Source organism: Passer domesticus, chromosome 1 (genome assembly GCF_036417665.1).
Source record: "Passer domesticus isolate bPasDom1 chromosome 1, bPasDom1.hap1, whole genome shotgun sequence".
In the NCBI taxonomy this organism is placed as follows: Eukaryota; Metazoa; Chordata; class Aves; order Passeriformes; family Passeridae; genus Passer; species Passer domesticus.
This window is the reverse complement of record NC_087474.1, coordinates 140,664,405-140,685,962: the sequence shown is the minus strand read 5'-3', so window position 1 is coordinate 140,685,962 and position 21,558 is coordinate 140,664,405. Positions and strand designations below refer to the sequence as shown.

At 44.9% G+C, this 21,558-nt stretch overlaps 1 long non-coding RNA gene across 1 annotated transcript; it reads right to left on the bottom strand.

The window, feature by feature from the left end:
* Positions 1-17,730: 17,730 nt before the first annotated feature.
* LOC135289767 (uncharacterized) lies at positions 17,731-19,520 on the bottom strand. The gene is made up of 3 exons (XR_010352490.1): positions 19,364-19,520; positions 19,168-19,260; positions 17,731-18,642 (listed from the first exon to the last, which is right to left on the bottom strand). It is a non-coding gene; the product is annotated as an uncharacterized LOC135289767 (long non-coding RNA).
* Positions 19,521-21,558: the final 2,038 nt, after the last annotated feature.

Below are 21,558 nucleotides of genomic sequence, written 5' to 3'. Positions count from 1 at the left end.
CTCTCCCTTAGGACTTAATACAGATAAAAACTTCAGGGACCAGATTCTCAGATGGTATAAACTGGCATAATTTCATTAACTGAACCAGCTAGACCCTAATCTCTGGTTGCTGCAAGCTGTATTTGGGATGCTTCTTTTCCCACACTTTTCTGGATGACTATCATCCTTCTGTCTGACCATCACTACATTATGATAACCACAGAACAGTGGTTTTTTTCCTAGACAGAATCTGACCACAAAACAAAGAGTTGTTAGAGGCCTCAGGAAATTAGCTGGCCCATCATCTACTCTGCAGCAGGATTAACTGTAGCTGCACTGTAGACTCATTCTGTATCTTCAGATACCATAGGCTCTGGATACTCACAAGAGTTTTGGTTTTAATGGCTGGGCAATTTCATTCATAGCAAGACAAAAAGCAGAAGGAATCTGAACTTTTACAGGTGCAGAGCAAACTTAGAGGCAGCTGCTCACCAAGATCCACCCAGATATTGGAGTGGGATTGGGCTGGGAAATAGCAAGAAGCTCAAACTGCACACTGGGATCCACGAGAAGCACTTGTTTTGTGTTTTTATAGGCAAGTGTAGCAAACTGGCACTGGCTACTGCTGTCAGTGATATTCTGAAAGCTTGGAAGAAGTGGAAGACACTCGGGGTGGTTGGGCCAGGGGGTTATTTGGGTTCAACTGATGTGCATGGATTAAGGATTCAACAGTTTTCTGAAGCTGTGGGAAATTAATGATTATTCTCCTTCTGAATGCTGTAACTTGATTGTTACTCCAGCTGTCACATTCAGTGTGACACAACTGTGTTTTAGCTCTCTCCAGACCAATTTTTTTTTTTAATCTGTGGCAATGTGTTCCTGATGGATTCATGCAATGACTTATCAAGCACAAAACTAGCCACAAGAAACAGACTGAGATCGATGAAAGATCATTTCTTCAGGTAAAACCCATGAAACTGAATTACTGAATGCAAAGAGTCCTCCAGGGAGAGTGTTTCTGTGCAGAAGAAAATAACTGCCATTTTTCATTTGTTCTACCAACATTTTATCTTATGCTCAGCTGGAGTTTGAAAACCTAAACCAACAGCAAGACACCAGACCAAGTGTCCTGACTTTGCAGTAACACCCCCACAGCTGAAAAATAGACTACATTGATGACACAGACAAAAAAAGATAAGTCCTTCTTGCCAGTAGAACCACTACCATATGATTATTAATTTACTTTAAGTTCAGCAAATCATCCTCCAGTAATTACTGGCCTAGTCTAATATCGCTTGCATTTTAACATCCAATTAAAAAGACATATACCGCAATAAGCATAAAAAATCAACCAACCTGCAGCAGCACCAAACACATATACATGTCCACAAAGCTGAATGGGGAATAACACCTGACAGAAGTTCTCAGGAAGATGATGTTATCTGTCATTTCTCTTGGAGCCTCACTTTTACTTAAATCAGAGTAGACCATGCATGGACTTTTTCCAAAACATACAAAGGCACAAGTCATAACCAAAAAATTTCAGTCCATTTTTTCTGAAGGATCCACAGGGAGATGGTATCATATGTTTTTAACTGCTCTAAAGTTAAGTAAAGTACTGAGGCTTGCTGAGGTGCAGGATAAGTTAAATAAAGCTAGTAAAGCACTGAGGCCAGCTGACGTCCAGGATCTGGGCATTTGTAGAAGCATGTCCATGCCTGTGTGTGAAAGGGGAGGTAAATAAAGCCATAAAACAATACAATGTGTCAAGACATCAATTATTTTTTCCAGCAATTACACTAAGTCTACACCTTTAATTAAAAGTAAATTATAATGCTTTAGACCTGTGACCCATGTCAGGAAAGACAGTCATCAGTTTCCCAATGGGGCAGTGTCAGACAGGAGGTTTTTGTTCCCCAGGGGGTCAGTTGTAAGCTGAAGATCTCAGCTGAACCACCACTGTGTGTGATTTGGAAAGCAGCATCCTCCTTTATGTGGTGGTGTGGAAATGCAACAAGAATTACCATAGCAGCTCACAGAAAAGACCAGGACACAACTAGCGGGCCAGCTCCTGTTCCTGAAATGGGGGGATGCAGTGATCCCATGCACTGAGCTAGGATTACAAGGCACAACCTGAGATCCTGATCCTCTCCTCTTTCCTGCACTTCTTTGCCTTCTAAAAGTCCACAGTCTTCTCCCTAAGGAGATGCCTGGCTGAGCTGAGCACTACTTTTTCCCAAAAGGAAACCAAAGGAGAAGTGACTGGCACCCTGTTACACGGTAATTCAGTGACTGGTGAGCACTTGCCCACAAAGTGGAAGGCCACCTCTCAGCTCCCCCTCCTCAGCATGATCACAGTTCAGGCTTTCCTCTGCCCACCAATATAACCTCAGGCTTTTTCTCTCTTCCTGCTCCAGATCTGCCTTCCTGTCTGGGCCCAGCTCTGCTTTTGCCAGCCCCAGTGCTGGTGGTTAGAGAATACAAATGGTGATGAAAACCATGGTTTGAATGCCTCCAGGATGGATGAGTTTTGGATCCAGGCGCTTCCCAACACTAACCAAGAATGCCAGCCGTTATGCTTGAGTGGCAAGCAGAAGTGCCACCAACGAGGCCCACATCCTAATGATGGCAGCAAGAGCGCTTTGTGGTGATCTCAGAGATGTGCACAGGGGCAAAACCAGGCTGAAAAATGGTGGAGCTCAGGTTTCTTCATGATAAAAGCCTAGATGCTGAAGGAGTTTATGTGTGCCTACTTTCTCAGTGCAATCCCTTCATTTCCTGCATGTCTAGGGAATACAGGTACTTCACAGAATCACAGAATATACTGAGTTGGAAGGGACCCAAAAAATCAAGTCAAAGTGAATGGTCCATACAGGGATCAAACCCACAGCCTTTGTGTTATAGCACCAGGAGCTATACAGAGGTAGGCTGTGCTGAAGAGAATGCCTTTTGGATTGCTTTCTGGAGGTAAGATACCTATTTTTCACCAAAATCCAATTTCACTGAAAGCTACTACTACTAAAACAGATACCCAAGAGTTTTATGTCATAATAGCAACAGACAATCTTGGTTTATTGGGATAGGAATTAGAAACGACATTAGGTGTAATTTTAGCTTAACTCAAGCTAAATATGAGAAGACAAATATTATTATTCTGCCAGGGTGCTTCAAATCATGTGTTATATGCCTGGTTTTAAGCATTGGACCTTAGGTATTAAAGATAAAGGTATATACTGCCTCAGGAGAGTTCAGCAAATCCCTTTTTCTAAAAGATGTAATAACCAAATTTAGCCCTGGTGTAATTCTGGTGCTTTCAATCCCAAGAGCTCATTTTGTTTGCTGTGTTTTTCCAAGTTGGGAAAAGACTAAGGAAACAATAGGAAAAATGCTTTTCTGTGTCACAGCACCTCTCATGCTAAAGCCTAGGCACACACACAAGATCTGTGACATATTTGGTGTACCATGGACCAGAGAACTGTATCTTTCAAGGGATCTCCTAAGATTAAGCCTCAAAATATTCTGTGTGACCTTGGGAAAACCACTTCATTTTTCTCTGGCTAGGTCTATTGTATAAATTAAACCCCTCCAGGGGGATGTTCCAGGGCATTGGAATTCAATCCTGTATAAACTGTTGACATAATCCTTGGCATCAGTTTTGCTGAAGCCAACTGGCAGTGTCCCAGACAATTCCCCACACAGCTCAAGAGTCAGCACAACCTAGGGCCATCCCTGGCAGATGTGAAGAAGGCCAGCCCCTCCACTTTGGAGGGAAACTCAGGGAACACAGCCTGCTCCATGCCAGCCTCTGTGCTCAACAGCGAGCCTGGGCATGTTTTGTTGATGAGTACAAACACATCTGATCCACCTAAAATGGGGATAATGTATCATTTCCTTTATAAAGACCTGTGTGATTTAAGCATGCAACTACCATTATAGTTATTGCGTACATATAGCTGGACTCCCCATTAGATTATTTGAAAGCACTTGTAAATGAACTGTCTTTCCCCTCTCTGAGTACCAGGGAACAGCTGCCAGAAAATACATCCTATAGGAAATTCATGCTCACACCTACAGTTAATGCCTGCCAGAAAAAAAACAAACAAGGGAGTAGCATGGTGGCCTATAGGGCAAGATTTCTAATTTCCCGCTTTGTAGGTGCAGGAGATAAGATGTTTATGCATTGTTCTACTCCCTGCGAGAGAGCAGGGTGGCCTTTTCCATCTCCAGAGATCCTTTGCTTTAGCTGATGCTGTCTTTCCCACCTGGCAATCTTGCCATGGCCATAGGAGCCATCTGTGCTTGTGTGATGGATGCACTTTCATCACTGCAACAGCTTTGAGCCAACAGCTCTTCCAAGAAAGAGCTCAGTTGAAGAGCAGTTGGTGATGCTGCAGATCTGCTCTAAAGGCCAGAAAGCAATAACCTGCAATTGATGCAGAGGAATGGAAAGGAGGAAGAAGCAGAGAGAAAGCCCCCACCTCCTTCTAGAGTCACTGCTTCCCTTCATCCTTGCCAAGTGTTCTGGAGCTCTTCACCCTGTTTGAGCCTGTCACTTGAAAACACTTCACTCACAGATCCTACCAGATGCACAAACAACTGGTATCTCCTCCAAGCGCTTTGGACTTCAGTGGGTTAGGAGCTGAGTTCAAAATTCAAGTCATATTTCATCCACCATATTCCAGCCCTCAGTGAAAGGCACCACTTATGGGATGGGACACTGGAGCTTGGTAACGGCTCCTTCTGGCATTAATTACCAGCCTCCACAGTCAAGAACTACCTTTTTGGCCCAATGGACACACAAATGATTGCCATCACTAAGCCTCTTCTGTTTGCTCACCCTGAAGCAGCAGGCTCTGTCACTCTCCCACATTCTCCTGCCAAGCAGAATTGAACTGGCTACTCCTAATTTAAATTTGTCCAACTTTACATGTAAGTAGTTTTCCTAAAAACCACATACATATATTTGATTAGTAATATAGGATAATATGGTGCACAATACCATACTGATACTTTCAAACAGTCCTATTTTGGAAATGTGCCATTCTGAGGCTTTTGTTCCCAGCAGCAGACACACAATTTCCTTCAGCATTGTCAGCCTTCAGCTCTATACACACTCTGTGTGCAGGTGCATTATAACAGGAACTATTTTTATTAAATACTTTCTGTGTAAAAAAACCAACAAAAATCAAATTAATGATAATTATTATGGCAGTTCTTTCTCTAAGATTATGGAAGAAACCAATCTCTGATAAAGGAAGATACTTAGCTATGTCTTGATCCAGTAAACAGTTGTCTAAGTGTTCACTAGCGCATTTTACAGAGAAGTTGTTTGCAAGTGGCTTTCATCCTAAAATCATGCCCTCTGCACAGATGATCCTGTAGCCTTCATCATCTGCTGCTCTCTTGTTTCAGTTCTGAATGAAGGAATAAAATTATTCTTGCACACTTTGAAGGATCAACTTCCAAAGAAATCTTACAGCTGCACAGAAGACAGAATGGTTCAGCCAGTGGAGAATTGATGGACTGGCTGTAACAGGACTTACTCCATCACCACACCTCTCTCTCTTCTGATGGCAATATAAAAGTAAATAATGAGCCTACAAAAGCTGAATTTGGCACTAGTTCTGTATGAAAAATGAGGATGCTTCATTGCTCTCAGAAATTTTTAAATTAGATGGATTATCAGCTACTAGGCTACATTTTTAAAGTGTTCTTTTGGCAAAGTGCCCCTGTAGACTGTAATGAATTGCCCAAAACCTTCTTCTACCCACTATTCCAAAAGCTGAAACTTTCTACAGCATTTGCAAACAGCTGCACTTTTCAGAAAGGCAGGAATACTCACAAATTTAGCTACATGTTTGGCAACCTCTATCCCAGACATTCACAGGACTCCAGCCATTGCTTCTCCCCCCTCACAAAAAGAATTGCTTTTGACTGACAAAGCTTGAGTTTTGACTCAGCCAAACCACAGCAGAGGTACATACAATCCGTGGCCAGTTGGCACTAGCTCAGTCCTGGAGCTGATGGTACCTGCCCTTCAGATTTTCCAAAGGAGAGTAACCCTTGCGTCACACTACTCAATGCCTCTTTTGTTCTGGTCCTAATCCTGTGTCCAGCCGTGGGTTTATGTGACTCCTGAACTGCTGTCAGCAGGAAAGATGCCACCCGGTGCCATTTACAAGGGATTCAGCACCTGCAGGCTCAAGCTATGAGTCAAAAACCACAATTATGGGAAAGTAAGTCATGCACAGAGCAGCGAAAGCAAGCGCATCGAAGTAATGCCTGTTATGCAGAGAAAAAGCAGTGAGGTGAAGGAACCGTGTCGTTAAGAGAGAGAAAGAGAGAATGAGAAAGAGAGAACGCAGGTATTTAGGGTGAAACCAACTCCATTTTTATTTTAAAAAAATTATGTGAAACATAAACATATTTGGGTTATTACAGAAAAGGACACACTTGGTCCAAGTCATACTATTTTCACAAGGCAAGAAGTTTAGATGGTATCACTTATTTTTAGTGAACCAGCTGTGGAACAGGACGGTCCGGGGTGGATGAATCGGCCCCGGCTGGGTGCTCAGGGGCTCCCGCGCACCCGGGCGCAGCCATTTCCTATTTATTCCTTCCCAAGGCCCAGCTCCCGGCTCCCTCCCGGCGCCCCGGGGCTCCGTGAGGCGGAGCGAGCGGCGCGCTCGGCGCCATGGCCGCGCCGGGCCCGGCGGCGGCGCAAGGCCGCCATCTCGCGGGGGGAGCGGGGCCGTGAGGGGCTGCGGGCAGGGACAGCGGGCCCGGGACAGCGGGCAGGGACAGCGGGCCCGGGACAGCGGGCAGGGACAGCGGGCAGGGACAGCGGGCCCGGGACAGCGGGGGCTCCGCAGGCTGCGGGAGCGGAACGGCTGGGAACAGCAGGGGGACGGAGCCCACAGGGTCGGGGCGCCAGAGCGCCTCGTGCGTGAGGGCCGGGCTGCGGGCCGCCTGCATCCCTCCATGAGCTGCGCGCCTCTCGCCTGAGGCCGGCAGGGCAGCTTTTACTTGACATGGAAATGTACATCTTCCCGGAAAATTTAGTAAGGGAAAAAAAAAAACAACAAAAAACCCACCAAAATAAAAACAAAAACAACAACAAAAAAAACCCCAAAACAAAACAACAAAAACACCAACAACCAAAAAAAAAAAAAAAAAGGGGGGGGGGAGGAATTTAAGAACCAGAAAGGCAGATCTGCATCTGATGGGAAGAAAGGAGTTTCTCGCTCGTGCTGGCTCTGTAGCAGCCAGATGCACTCTGGTGTTATTTCACAGAATCGCACAGTCACTTAGACTGGAAAAGGCCTCTGAGATCATGAGTACAACCTATGAGCAAACCACCACCATGTCAACTAGGCCATGCACTGAGTACCGTGTCCAGTCTCTCCTTAAAAATCTCTAGGGACAGTGAGCCCACCACCTCCCTGGGCAGCCCATTGCAGTGACTGATCACCCTTTCTATGAAGAAATTCCTCCTAATGTCCAATGTGAACCTCCCCTGGCAGCTTCAGGAGATGTTCTCTTGTGTTGCTGGTTGCCTGGGAGAAGAGGCCAATCTCCATCTCTCCAGGGAGCTCTAGAGCATGATAAGGTCCCCCGAGACTCCTCAGAGCTCACAGGTGCCATGTAGAGTGAGGGCTGCTCCACCCCATTTCCCTGCCAAACTGCATTGCTTTGAAATTTCTCCTACCATTTGCCTGCCTCTGGCTGAATTTCAGCTTGACATTTTCAGCTTGAAAAAATAGTTGTGCCAGGACCAGAACTGGTAAGGGGTGAAACACTTCTTGCCCTTGTTAAAGTCACGTACAGTCATTTTGCACCATCAAACACCACAAATTTGTGTAAACTTGAGTGAGTTCCTACTTTGAGGCATGAAGCCAAAGGAATGTAACTTTAGCCCAAACTATTAAAATGTTAAAAGATGTAGAAAATGTTCTTCACAGCAGGAAATTTTTAGACTTTGGCAGCTAAATTCCTTGGAGATGTATTAAATTCTAGCATTGGGACTACCATGTATAAAGGCGACTTTCCCTTCCAGTGCTGCCTTTGGGTGCTGCAGGCTGCTGCTGTATGGTTGGGTGCCTTGAATTCCTCCATTTGGTGGTTTGTGTGCTTACCCCTAGTGATGATTCACAGAAAGTGGCAGCTCAGTGCCATCAGCTCAGGAGCTGTCACACCCTCTGCTCAAGCAGAGGTGGGTGTCATACCATAGATGTTTCAGCTGTGACCCGTGTCACCCGTGTACCATGACCCATACAGGTGTGGATATGAGGTCATGTGGTGGATTTGTTTCCCAGTTTGGTCTCGAAAAACCTGGGCAGTTAAACATTCACAGAAGTTAACATAAAGGTCACAAAGCCACATAAACCACTCCAAAACACAGAGGTTGGCTGTGCAGCCATCATTCCAGCCCTTGTGCATCAGCATTAAAGGGTGTCTGAACCTCACACTTCTGGCTTTGGCTGGATGGGGTTCAGTCTCTGGTCCCTTCTATATCACAGTGATGGAAGTCCTGGGCATGTAAAGATCAGTGCTGTAACAAGTGCTGTGAAACTGAAGAGACCAAGCCACGGAGCTGTGCAGCTTTGTATTGTTTGGTGTCTGAGCATGAGGAGCTCAGGTGCAGCCAGACTGCAGTCCTGCCTTCCCACAGCTTCCTTATGCCATGGGCTTGGCAGGCTCATGCTCTTCACGGGCATGAGCAGGACCAGTGGTCTCTGAGAGGTCAGATGGTTCTGAACCTAAGGTGCACATCAAGAACCCAGCATTTCTGCTGTTTAAAAAGGTGCATCAACAAAATATGAGAGATCACTAATTCATACAAACATGCATTTTCAGTGTGGAGTGAGCTCTGCTGCTGAGCGCTCCATGACTTGGAGGAGGACAAGGACGTTCAGCTTCTGTCAGGGAAACCAGCTTTCACCCTCCACAAGCACGCAGCAGGACAATGCCAGAGACGCGGGCCAGCGCCCCCGTTCTCTGCCCCAGAGGAGTGAGCCGGGCCGCAGCGGGGATTCCCTGTCCCGGGGCTCGGCCACCGCCGCGTCCCTGCCCTGCGGCCCCGCGCTCCGCGGCTCATGGCACTGGTGTCCCCAGGCTCATGGCACCGGTGTCCCCAGGCTCATGGCACTGGTGTCTGCAGGCTCATGGCACTGGTGTCCCCAGGCTCATGGCACTGGTGTCTGCAGGCTCATGGCATTGGTATCCGCAGGCTCATGGCATTGGTGTCCGCAGGCTCATGGCACTGGTGTCCCCAGGCTCATGGCATTGGTGTCCGCAGGCTCATGGCACTGGTGTCCGCAGGCTCATGGCACTGGTGACTGCAGGCTCATGGCATTGGTGTCCACAGGCTCATGGCACTGGTGTCCGCAGGCTCATGGCATTGGTATCCGCAGGCTCATGGCATTGGTGTCCGCAGGCTCATGGCACTGGTGTCCCCAGGCTCATGGCACTGGTGACTGCAGGCTCATGGCACTGGTGTCCCCAGGCTCATGGCATTGGTGTCCCCAGGCTCATGGCACTGGTGTCCGCAGGCTCATGGCATTGGTATCCGCAGGCTCATGGCATTGGTGTCCGCAGGCTCATGGCACTGGTGTCCCCAGGCTCATGGCATTGGTGTCCGCAGGCTCATGGCACTGGTGTCCGCAGGCTCATGGCACTGGTGACTGCAGGCTCATGGCATTGGTGTCCACAGGCTCATGGCACTGGTGTCCCCAGGCTCATGGCACTGGTGTCCCCAGGCTCATGGTATTGGTATCCACAGGCTCATGGCACTGGTGTCCCCAGGCTCATGGCACTGGTGTCCCCAGGCTCATGGTATTGGTGTCCCCAGGCTCATGGCACTGGTGTCCCCAGGCTCATGGCACTGGTGTCCCCAGGCTCATGGTATTGGTGTCCCCAGGCTCATGGCACTGGTGTCCCCAGGCTCATGGCACTGGTGTCCCCAGGCTCATGGTATTGGTGTCCCCAGGCTCATGGCACTGGTGTCCCCAGGCTCATGGCATTGGTATCCTCAGGCTCATGGCACTGGTGACCGCAGGCTCATGGCACTGGTGTCCCCAGGCTCACAGCATTTGGGTCTGTGGGCTCATGGCACTGGTGTCCCCAGGCTCATGGCACTGGTGTCCCCAGGCTCATGGCATTGGTATCCACAGGCCAATGGCACTGGTGACCGCAGGCTCATGGCACTGGTGTCCCCAGGCTCACAGCATTTGGGTCTGTGGGCTCATGGCATTGGTGTCGGCAGGCTCATGGCACTGGTGTTCACGGGCTCATGGCACTGGTGTCCCCAGGCTCATGGCACTGGTGTCCGGAGGCTCATGGCACTGGTGTCCCCAGGCTCATGGCACTGGTGTCCCCAGGCTCATGGCACTGGTGTCCCCAGGCTCATGGCATTGGTGTCCGCAGCCCAGTTTCCATCTGGCTGCACAGCAGGCAGCCCTCTGGAGCACAAATACCCGGCTTGCAGTTGATAACGCGCTGCTTTCCTACACACAGCCGGCTCCAGCAAAAACTGGCAAGAGACTCAAGCCATTAATTTTGAGGACTTGTGAAAATATTTATATCAGAAGAATCCTTCCCTTCTACATTTTGTTATATGCACTTTTGTTTTATGCAGTTAATAATGAGTTTGGTTTGTTTATTTGGGTTTTTTAAATATACATTTTTGGTATAGTTTTGGAGTTCACTCAAGACGTATGAATATCAGGCATCATTGCTATAGCTCCAGTAAGGCAGCAGCTTATCTGGAGGGTCAGGGAAATCCCAGCCTCTGGTTGCCCTGGTTTCTTTCAGTGAGGAGGGAATACTGAGGAAATTAAAACCAGCTCTTTGTCACTGGAAGTGTCACACGTTTGGGAAATGACTAAGCTGTGGTTTTGGGGAGACTGTCTTTTATAGATGAACAAGAAGAAATAAATGCTCAGTTTGTGTGAAGTTAGAGATCAAAAATCTGAAAATGGTAGCAGAGCTCAGGAAAACTTCTGGAGTGGGTTGTCTGTAAGGGTTGTCTGTTTGGCTTCTTGGATTGATTTTTCCCATGAATACAGACACAATTTCAAACCCTGAAACCCAAGTGTTTAGTACACTGCAGGCCTTCCTTTATGTATCCAGTTGTGATACATATGAGAATATTGCTTGTATTCCACCAGATTAAGTTGACTGTGGGAAGGCAGTCCAAATATGCTTCACAGGGCATGTAACAAAGATCTTGATAGTCCTATATCTAGAACAAACCAGAAAATGCTGTCAATTGACAGTTTCCTTTCAGACAAATTCATAAAATCATGCTACCTTGCAATTCTCATGACAAATCAGTAACAGGTTGCAGAGAGACCTCCTGTAAGTTTCCATCTTGCCTGTTCAATAGCACAAGAAATTTCTCTGGGAGCATCTGGTGGGAAGACCATTTCCACTGTAGTCTGAGATTACCTAGACTACAAGGCTTCCACAAGAAACTGCTGCTCCAGGAGGTCCCACAGATCAGCTGTCTAAGCAGAGTGAGTCTTCCTGCTTTACTTCTGTTTGCATTGATTTTCAAGAGTGTTCATGTTTCTGCCAAGACTCAGTGGAAGGAAGGCCTGCAGGGCTTTAACTATCAGTTTGAACTGCATTTCTGCTGACTCTTGGACCCACAGGATATAATTTCTGGTCAGCTGTAGCCTTTCCTGCATGCTGGCACATTAAGTGGTGGATCTCTACATTTCTGAGAACTGTAGGTTATAATTTCTAGAAAAACCAACCATTTCTTCCTACTTTTCTACTATTATTCTGCTTTCCCAAATGATTGAATAAGTGAATTTAGCTCCAATGTGAAGCATTGCTGCACTTTGCCTAGAAGCCTGAACTGGCAGCAGTGAGAAACTTGAATCTGCAGGACTCGGCTTATATTGTACTTCTGTTCTCACCTTTGGCTTATCCAAATGTAGTACCCTTGGGGCAGGAGCTGAATTCTGCCTTGTGTTTGTTGCACACCCAAATGATCCTGCTCCTTAAACAACGGGGCTTCTGATTCTTTAATACAGTCTCATAATGCTATGGGAACCTTCAAGTCCTGCTGGGGTAAGAGGTGCCACATTACCAAACAGCCTGCAGGGTATGTGGTGGCTAATTTATTACAGGGTGACCCAGGCTGATCTGAGCCATACCCTGCTACTGCATATCCATCCAGGAAATATGGGGTGTTCTTTCCAATTTTTTTTATTTCCTGGCTTGGCAGGATTCAGGTTTTTTGATAAAGTTACAAACTCCGTTGACAGGCTAAACCAAAATAAGGTCAAAGTATACAGAAATTATAACTGGAAATAAAGCTTGGCAGCTCTGAAATAAACACCAATATTGACCTCTGATTTTTTTAATAAAAGCAAGACATTTAATTCTACCTCACTTTCCACCAGGGTAGCTAGCAAGAACCAGAACAGCACATAACTGACTAGTTGTGCACATGCATAGGTAGGAGCCAGATGCTAAGCAATGTTCACAGCCGAGTGAGATGGAAGCAGTCTTCAGCTGGGGCTTCAGGATACTGCTACCATATAAATTAGAAGCAGCTCCATTCTGTCTCCTCCATAAGTGATAAACAAGTCATGAAAGCAGTAAGGTTGAATTATGTCATTCTTGAGCACAGTAAGCTCCTGTTATGGGCTGAAATTTGTTCTACTAGCTTTGGAAGTTAGCATGAGGTGTTTCAAGTTTTTGGCTGACAATGCATTTGTTGACTTCTCAGATGTCATGTGAAGGGCCTGCTCTCTGTCTTCTCTGTCTGTGACAGCATGTAGGCTATGCCAAAAATACAGCCAAGACAAGCACTTTCCTCCAGATGTAAGCTGCCTCGATTGTAACTCCTGCACACTGTTAATAGGCTTCAGTAAGTTTGAAAACCAGTATAAACCACATATGTCTCTGAACTTAAAACTTTGTTGTTTTTACAGTGTGTTATGTTTCTGGGCAGGAAATCTTGACTAGATGCCAAGTTGGTAGGATATTCAATACCCCTCTATAAAATGTTTATAGTTGGGCGTGTATATCTAAGTGGACCTTTCTGTTGCTAAGTGAACATGATTAAAAGAATCCCTCATCTGAGAATCAGCTGCAGAGTGCAGAGAAATTCCTTCCAATAAACAGTGTAAGCATAGGAGAGCCATTCCTGTCAGAGCCTCAGGTCCAGAGTTCTTCCCAGTATCTTCAGCATTTCCTGGTGTATAGACCTGAGCTTTAATTTAGTTCATAGTTTTGAATAACAGAACTATGATTAAAGCTATGCACATAATTTGCTTTCACAAGTATAAACCTACCCTAACAAAGGCAGATCCTTAAGGGTTCTACTATCACAACCACATCAGTAACTAAATAGCAGACATCAGATTATTTTTCATAAATGTGTTTTTACAGTTTTTCAGAAGTATCAAATTTGCATGTAAATTTGTAACTTATGTCTATGGCTCAGTTGCACAAAACATGTGCAACTTTTTATGTTGAAATGTGTCTTCTTATACTAGGTAATACTATTCACATGACACTATTACAACTACAGGGTTGTAGAAGGTCAGCTTTACAAATACCCTGCCCTCATTCATATCTTATAAGGACATGCTAAAACATCTCCATTATGTAGTTTGCAAACATGCCAAACTAGTGTATAAAATATACTCCATGGTTAAATGGTCTTACTATTCCATGAGCAGGAACTATGTGATCATCCTCACATTAAAATTAGCCTCTTTACGCCACTTTTACATTCAAAAATATTTGCTCATTTATAGAAGCTGAAATAAGTTTTAGAGAGGCTTTTCAAAAGTATCCTTGGTTTCCATTTGCTACCCATTATTGCAGAAAGCCTTTCTATAAGCTGAGTATCTTAGTAAGGAGATGTGACAGAGCAGGCACACAGATGTGCCAAGTGAGCTCCTCCCAAAGCTGCGATGTCCTGCGGGACAGGCTGAACCTCCAGCAGCCATTGTGAGTGCCCAGCTCTGGGTGGTTTCCAGCCTGGGAGCCTTCAGGAGTCCCACCTGTTGTTCAGTGTCTCAGGCCTTGCAGAAGTCTGACTGAGGAGCAGATCCACAATGGCTGTGACCCCTGGCTGCACAGTGTCACTGCCGTCCTGCAGCCTGTGTGCTGCTTACAAGAGGTCACTGATGACAGTGCATTTGATGCTGTCACAGTCTCTTTTTATGTGTCTCAAACCCCCCGTAGAGCATGGTACATTAAGCAATCAGCTAAGCAAATTGGACCCAGGAGTGCAGTGGAGCATACTGCAGAGAAAGGCAGCAAGCTGCTGGGAAAGCTGCATGTGTGACCTTACACAGCACTTGTCCTTTTGTGACTGGCTGAGGCCAGCGATGCTCTCGGGAGGACAGCTGCACACTCACTTCTGGGGCACTGGTGCTAAGCCACTGGAATTCTGCCACTGTAGCTAATGAACTCCCTTAGGAACCTCTGAGTTAGGTTTAACATTTTGCACAATGCTTTTATTCCCAAATGCACCAGTAAGGATGTCCAGCTGCACAAGACTTCACAGGACACACACTACACAGTCAAAGGTTAATAAAGCTGAGATACAAACTTAAAACATTTGTCCTTTGAATTATTCCCCAGATAATGTGATTTTCCACCAAATTAGCAGCAGATGAATTATCAGGGTTTTGCTGGCTTGTCTGGCATGAAACCTGCTCTCCTTCAGGAAAGGAAGAACTTTCACACAAGGGAGCTAGAGAGCATGCAGTTGGGGAGCACTGCTACCTTGCTGTTAGTCAGACAGAAGAATGCCCCTCTTCAACACAAACTCCAATTCAGCTAGAACACTCACCCTAACAGTCTCTGCCAGGTTCCCTAAATACTGTCTGTAAGAGCAATGGGTAAGTAGAGAACTGGGTGCATTTAGTCTGCTGTGTCCTGGATTCTGACACTTTTAGAAAGCTCTTATGCTGCAATTAATACCTGAACAAGGTAAGTTGTGACAATCCATGCCCTTGGCACCCAACAGGCACTAATGCCCATGCAAAAGAACATGTAGGTACTTCTGTTCAGCTCCAAGCAAGCAAAAAACACTCTGCAAGCACAGGATGATGATAAAACCAAAGGGAATTTTGATGTTGATTTTGACCAGCACAAAAGCACATCCTTTTCTTTGGGAGACTCCATGGTGAAATTAAATTGTCCTCCTGGCTCTCCTGCTGTCCCTTGTGGGTAAAATCATGTGTGTTTTAGCCTCTGCCTAAACCTAAGGCTTTAACTACAGTTTACCTTTATTCTCTGATATAACTCCTGCCCTTAGGTGCTTTGCCAGTAGTTTCCTTAGAGTTTAATGTACCATCTTTAGCCTCACACTGGCAGGACTTCTCAGCTCTCTCTCAAAGTTCATCAATAGAGAGGATTATTTATTTGTAAAACATTACAGTGCTTTAATAAATGAAAAAGTTAATAGCAAAAGTTTTGTATGTAATGCTATCTCTGCACCGTCATTGTTTATCTTTTCAGAGGGAACCTGCAGTATCTGTTGTAAAATCATACAACAAAGTAATACTTCCTTTCCTGCTCTGACTACACCAGAAAATAAAGGGTAGCTGTCTGAAAAAAAGGTAGAGATACAGGAATAACCATAAGTGAGTGGTCAAGAAGCTAACAACATTTAGTGTGTGCAGACTGAGAGAATAAACAAATTTATCTGCATCAAGGGTTTTGAAGAATTTATGTATAAAATACAGATTTTAAATTTTAGGAGTGCTGCAACCTGACAGCAGAACAGTAAGCACCATACCCATGCTTACTAGAAACACAGAGGTTATTTTGGCAGAGAATTATCAGTCTTTCTACAATCATGAGCAAGCCTTAGAACAATTTTTGGAGGGAAGAATAATTAAGTAAAATTATGTAGATAAAATGATTAGGACACACTCAGCTGGTATCTCTTGTTGATTTCCCAGGCATAACTTTTTTTACCTGGATGCTAAACTGTCAAGCTAACTTGCTAAGCCAGGCTGATTTGATCGCTTACAATGATTCTTGTCTTGGACTTGTCAAATACCTTTAGAACTTAGTTATTCACTTATTAAAGTGTATAAGGAGCCAGCACAAGACAACATGGGCAAGGAGTTTCTGAGTGGGAAGGAGAATGATATTGGCATTCCTCAAGGTGTTGTGCCTGATAATCTTAAATATTTTCATTTATTACCGTGGCTCAGGTGAGAAAGTTTTGAAGTCTTGTCAGCATGAAAGATTAAAAGCACTGCATACCACTGGTGCCTAAAGCAGTGGAATTAAGGTGCCATTTTTGGGGCAGAATACAAGGTATATATTAAAGCAGGAACTATTTGGAGGTTAGATGTCAAAAGCAGACATTAATTAGGCTTCTTTGTTAGTGATACAGAAAGAAAAGCACTTCTGGAAGTTTGGTCTTACTACTTGAGAAAATTTGTCTAACATTAATCTCCTGTGGGAGGTGTTCATGCACTGAAAAGGTAGATATGAAACCTACTGTTCAGTCAGCTAAAGCTATGTCACATTAGTCTGGCCCTCAGAGGAGTGTCTGCTCCAAACAGGCCACTCATAGCTCTGAGAGGCTATGAGGCAGCAAGGAAGGAATGAAGGTAGTGGTTGATCATATCATAACATTGATGGCACGGTTGTGAAAAAGGCAGATACTTTATGTATCCAAAAAGTACTGACTTATTCCCAGGCATATATAACCAGAACTCAGCACAGTACGACACACCTGTACTCAAGGAGGAACAACTCAAGACTGCACCATGGGCAGAGAAAGCTGCAGCCATCAATGGGAGAATGAAAAATAATTTAACAACACTGCCTAAATGAACTGGGCTTGTTTCATCTCACAGAGTGAGGGTTGAGGGGGCCTCTGTCACCTTTTTAAATGTATCATAGCAAAGGAAGAGCTTTAAAAATTCCTAATATTATGTTGGTGAACGATCATGGTCTGGTTAAGAATAAATCTGAACTCAAAATACAAAGTTCTGAAACTATCAGAGCTTTTGATATTGTCCAATGACCATTTTCAAAATGTTGCTTGATATGCTTGTAATCAGGGGTTTTTTGGTTTGGATTTTTCTCTGAGATAAATATCGTAGCAAAGGGTCCTATGGAAACAAGAATGTTTCACTATTATTAAGACCCTTATAATGGGATCTTGCTATGTCCTCTTTATTTCTGGTTCAGGCTTCAATATTGTACCTTCTCAAGCATGTTCCCAGTATCAGTCTATTAAAGAAGTTTTAGTTGTAAAGGTTATTCCTGATAATGGATGAGTTTTGCTGAACTGCTAGTCTTGCCTGAGAAATACTTACCAGCAGCTTACTCCCAGAAACTCCTGCGCCCAAGGCAGGATGTCAGGGGAGTTCTGATGCTCAGTATACATAAACAGCAGGGTGACATCAGACATTAGGAATCCTTGGTAGGCAGTAAACTGGTACTTGTCTGTGACAAGTTACTCTAGCAGCCAGGAGTTGCTTCTCAAGTCAGCATGTGTTGGAAGCTGAATGAGCAAATGCTGCTTCTGAACTGTTTGCAAACATGCTGACTTGTGGCCATCATTAAGAATCAGCCCCACTAGTCTGGGTTCAGTGTGTAAGAGGTGGTATTTCCTTTTGTGCTGGCATTTCCACAGCATCCTCAGGTAGAAATTTGCAAGTGCAAATAATGTGGAGAAAAGAACAGGAGCATATTAAAATTTTACTTTGAAGAATTGCAACCCAGCCCTTTTCATGAGCTTTTAAAGATCTTCATTTCAGTGATACAGGTGTTACCTAATGTTTGATTAAAATCTAACATACAGACAGATTAGAGTTGTGAACTCAAAGTGGTTGCCACAGATCAGACTGTCTTCTCCTGGAAATACAGTTCCATTGATCCTCTCTCCTAGTACAGGGTAAGTCAAGGATTTGCAAAGATAAAGTAGATGAAGGCAGACCCTTCTTGAGAACCCTTTCTCTGAAAGGAAGGGTGAACTGGATGAGATGGAAGAGAACAAATCACTTAGTTCAGCGTTGTTTTCCCATCACTCTGTTCCGAAAGATCGTGGAGACCTGGGCAAGTGTGCCTTGCCACTGGTAGGATGAACGTCTGTAGGTTGGGTCCTGAAAGAAGGATGCCAAAATGCTATTTACATTGCAATTTTTGGTCAGACTCTATGAAAAGGAGAAGATGTAATAGAGTTCTGGACCATGAGGCCATGAGGCTTGGCTCTCAAATTTTCCAGTAGTATTCTTGATGGGTCTGTTGTTGATGCAAACATCTTCGGTATATATCGGTGGCCTGGTGATAGAACTTGTCCTCTGACCAGTAATGAAGGCCTAAAGTGGAGTTTGCAGAATACTTCTTTATTTTCTCTGCACCGTCATTTTCTGTACAGAAATGCAAAGCCTTCTTCCTGTTACATGCTTGTGAGATTCATAGAAACTCTCAGATTACTCTCCTTCTCCACCTCATGCAAGTCAGGCTCAGCTCTTACTCATGCAAGGAGAAGTGAAAAGAGTTGTCTGTCATCTTTCGATTTCTCTTTGTATGGCTTAATGAGTGCTGTGGTAGTGCAGGTTGCTCAGAATTGCTGTTGGGGGCATTGTGAGAATGCAGTGAACTTCTGCAGTTTTCCTAGAAAGTAGGACAGGAGCAAAGAGGCAGCAAGAAGCAGCTCTGCAAGGCAGTAAAGAGGTGTGAGACTCCTCTGCGGGGGCTCTTCCTCACTGACTCATCTGAGATCTGTACTCCCACTTGTCATTTGAAAATGAACCTCTACCCCTCCCTTGACTGTAGTTGTCCCTAACAGTGTTGGCGTCACCTTTACACCTCTCTCTCTCACAAGAGTGTGTGGGTGGTGCTAGCTTTGCACATGAAAACACTGGCTGGTGCTCAGCCTTGCTCTTTTGTTCTGGTACTGGTCACCATTGGATACACTTTCTTTTATATTGTCAAAAATGTTTCCATCGTGGCAAACATAGGGATGGAGACTGCTGTGAGGTGAGGTTCTCCTCCTAGCACGCAGTGGGTGACACCAGCCAGCAGAGACATGGGGGAAGGTCTCTGCTCTGCACTTCCAGCACCTGCCTCGCTTTTTAAACACCCGAGAGACAGTCTTGCATTACATGTGAAATGATTCCATCAAAAATGATGACAGGGGAACATGGATCAAACTGCCAGATGGAGGAAAGGCATACTTACAAGACTCCTTGCTAATATTACAAAATGTTTCAGATGGGAGCACGGTGACTCACAGAAGGAAGCTGCTCTTCTTCTGTCCTCCATGCAGGTGCACTGATGGTGACAGCATATTGCCATCCCATGTGGGCGGCAGCTCTTTGAAACATGAAAGGAAGGAGTAAAAAGACCTGGAAATTTGAATTCTAGAGTTATTTACCCTTAGGTTAATTCAGCCCTTCAGGCTTTCCATTGTCTCCTCAGGAGTGAAACAAACATTCTGATTCCACAGCTGAATGTGATGGCCAAGTCAGAACTTGGCAGCTCTGTCACTACCAAGAGTCAGTGGCCTGAATCCTAAATGCTGACTGCAGGCACATCCCTTGCAGGGAGTGGCCTTTCAGGGATGTGACAGATGTGACCTCACAGTCACCTTCCAGCCATGGGCTTCTGCTGCCCATGAGATCCACATAAAGCATCAACTTGTATGGAAAATCACACTATGAAAAGCCAGTGTCCATAAAGGAGACAGAGGAGTCCTGCAACTTTCTTGGAATAAGGGGAGAGAGTCTGGTGGTGCAAATGCCCACAAGGTTTTCTCTCTCAAGGTTTTGGAGGGCACAGCCTCCTTTTATCCTAAATTTCCAGCTGCATATTGCCTTCTTCCTCTCCCCATTGGCTGAGGTACCAGGAAGGTACAACCTTCCCAAACCGCCCACCACATATTCTCATCTTGAACCTGCCATTTCCCCCCAAAGTTCAGAAACTCAGGCTTGTGCCAACCCATTTGTCTCTTTTAGGGGTCAAACTGTCTGAGTTCTGTAACAAACCTGTGGCTTGATGTTGGTATAGATGCTAAGACCCATTTCAAAGACATTAACACTCATGCCCTCACCAAACATGGAATTGCTTGTAAAGACATTAGCACTTATCTTTCCTATCAAACTCATGTAAACCTGTAATCTCTTGGAAAGTTTCTGAGTGGTGCTTAGCCTTTATGGATCAAATTCTTTACAAAGATTAGAAGCAGAGAGTCCAGGCATCTCTAGAATCACAAAATCCTTCTTTTTAACCCAAGGCCATTTGCTGTTAGAATGGGCACACAGGGAACAGGAAACAAAACTCAGCCTATCACTCCTGCACAAACAGGATGCAGCACCAACACACACCTGAAAAATGAGTCAACAGATCAGCCTTTTGAGGACTGACTAGAAATTTTCTGTTCCCAGGACAACAGCACTAAACAAGGCTGAAAAGTGATGTTTTCTGTTATTGTGGAAATGCAGCCTAGTCTGCAACATCCAGGATGGAGTCAGGCTGATTTCATCATTAGAGTCAGAGCTGACTTAATCAATGATAGTTTAATATCCTCCTCAGCTGCTGTTGTCATGGCTGCTGCTTCATCTTAGCAAGCATGTCACAGCCCAGACCATCTTAGGCCAGTGTGGTTTCCTCAAGGATGAATCCCTTTCAGACAGACCCACTCCAAAAAGTGGTGTCCCATGTAAAGACCAAGATCAGGCTTGCAATATCCAGCATGAAAAATTACACAGGGACTCAGTGGTAATTGGAGAGCTATTTCTGTCCACAAATGTTTCATGGGTGGTTTTGGATTTTTTTCCTAAACTGTAAAAATAGAAGGCATGGTACTGAAGAAAGACATGCTTCTTTTAGGCTCTGGAGAAATTGTGCAGCAAAAATAAAACTTTATGCAAAGATTAATCCTTAAGTAGGAAGATATGGGTCTCTTTTAACACTGCTTGACTTTTCCACAGGAGGTTTTGTATTTATAAGTGATTGTTCCTGCTCACACAGAAAACTTCTGTCTATTCATCTGCATCCCTGGAGACTTCTGAACTTGTCATCAACCTGATATCCAGTCAGAGGAGCCCTTCCCCACTGTGCAATGAAAATTTATCAGCTTGTCCTTCAGCATGTCTCAACAACTCAGAGATTATTAACTCATCTTTCAAGTGATTAATACTTCTGGGTGTTTGAGAGGCATAACTCTGGTACTTGTGAGGTGCTGAGAGGCCACAGAAAAGACGGAAAGGGAAAGCAAAGTGTGACAGTTTGGCTTGAGGGGCAGACTAAGCCTGCTCTAGTTCAAGTCCTGTACCCACTCCACCTGGGTCCTGTTTTAACTGGCCTCTGTAGCCCCTGCACCACAAACAGCCAACAGCCCCTTTTAATCTCCTTCCTTTGTATGACAATCCAGATCTTTGGATTCTCAAGGGAGTACATCTGAGAAAAAGTAATTTCACTTAGAGCTGCCTAATTATAGCTACGTTGACAGCCACAGTTGTAACTCCTCTGCTAAGAGATTTTTAGTATTCATCGTAGGCACCTCATTGGTTGCTGCAGAGTACCTGTCAGTCATGATAATTACTAATTTGTTTTAACTTGCCTCAGAAG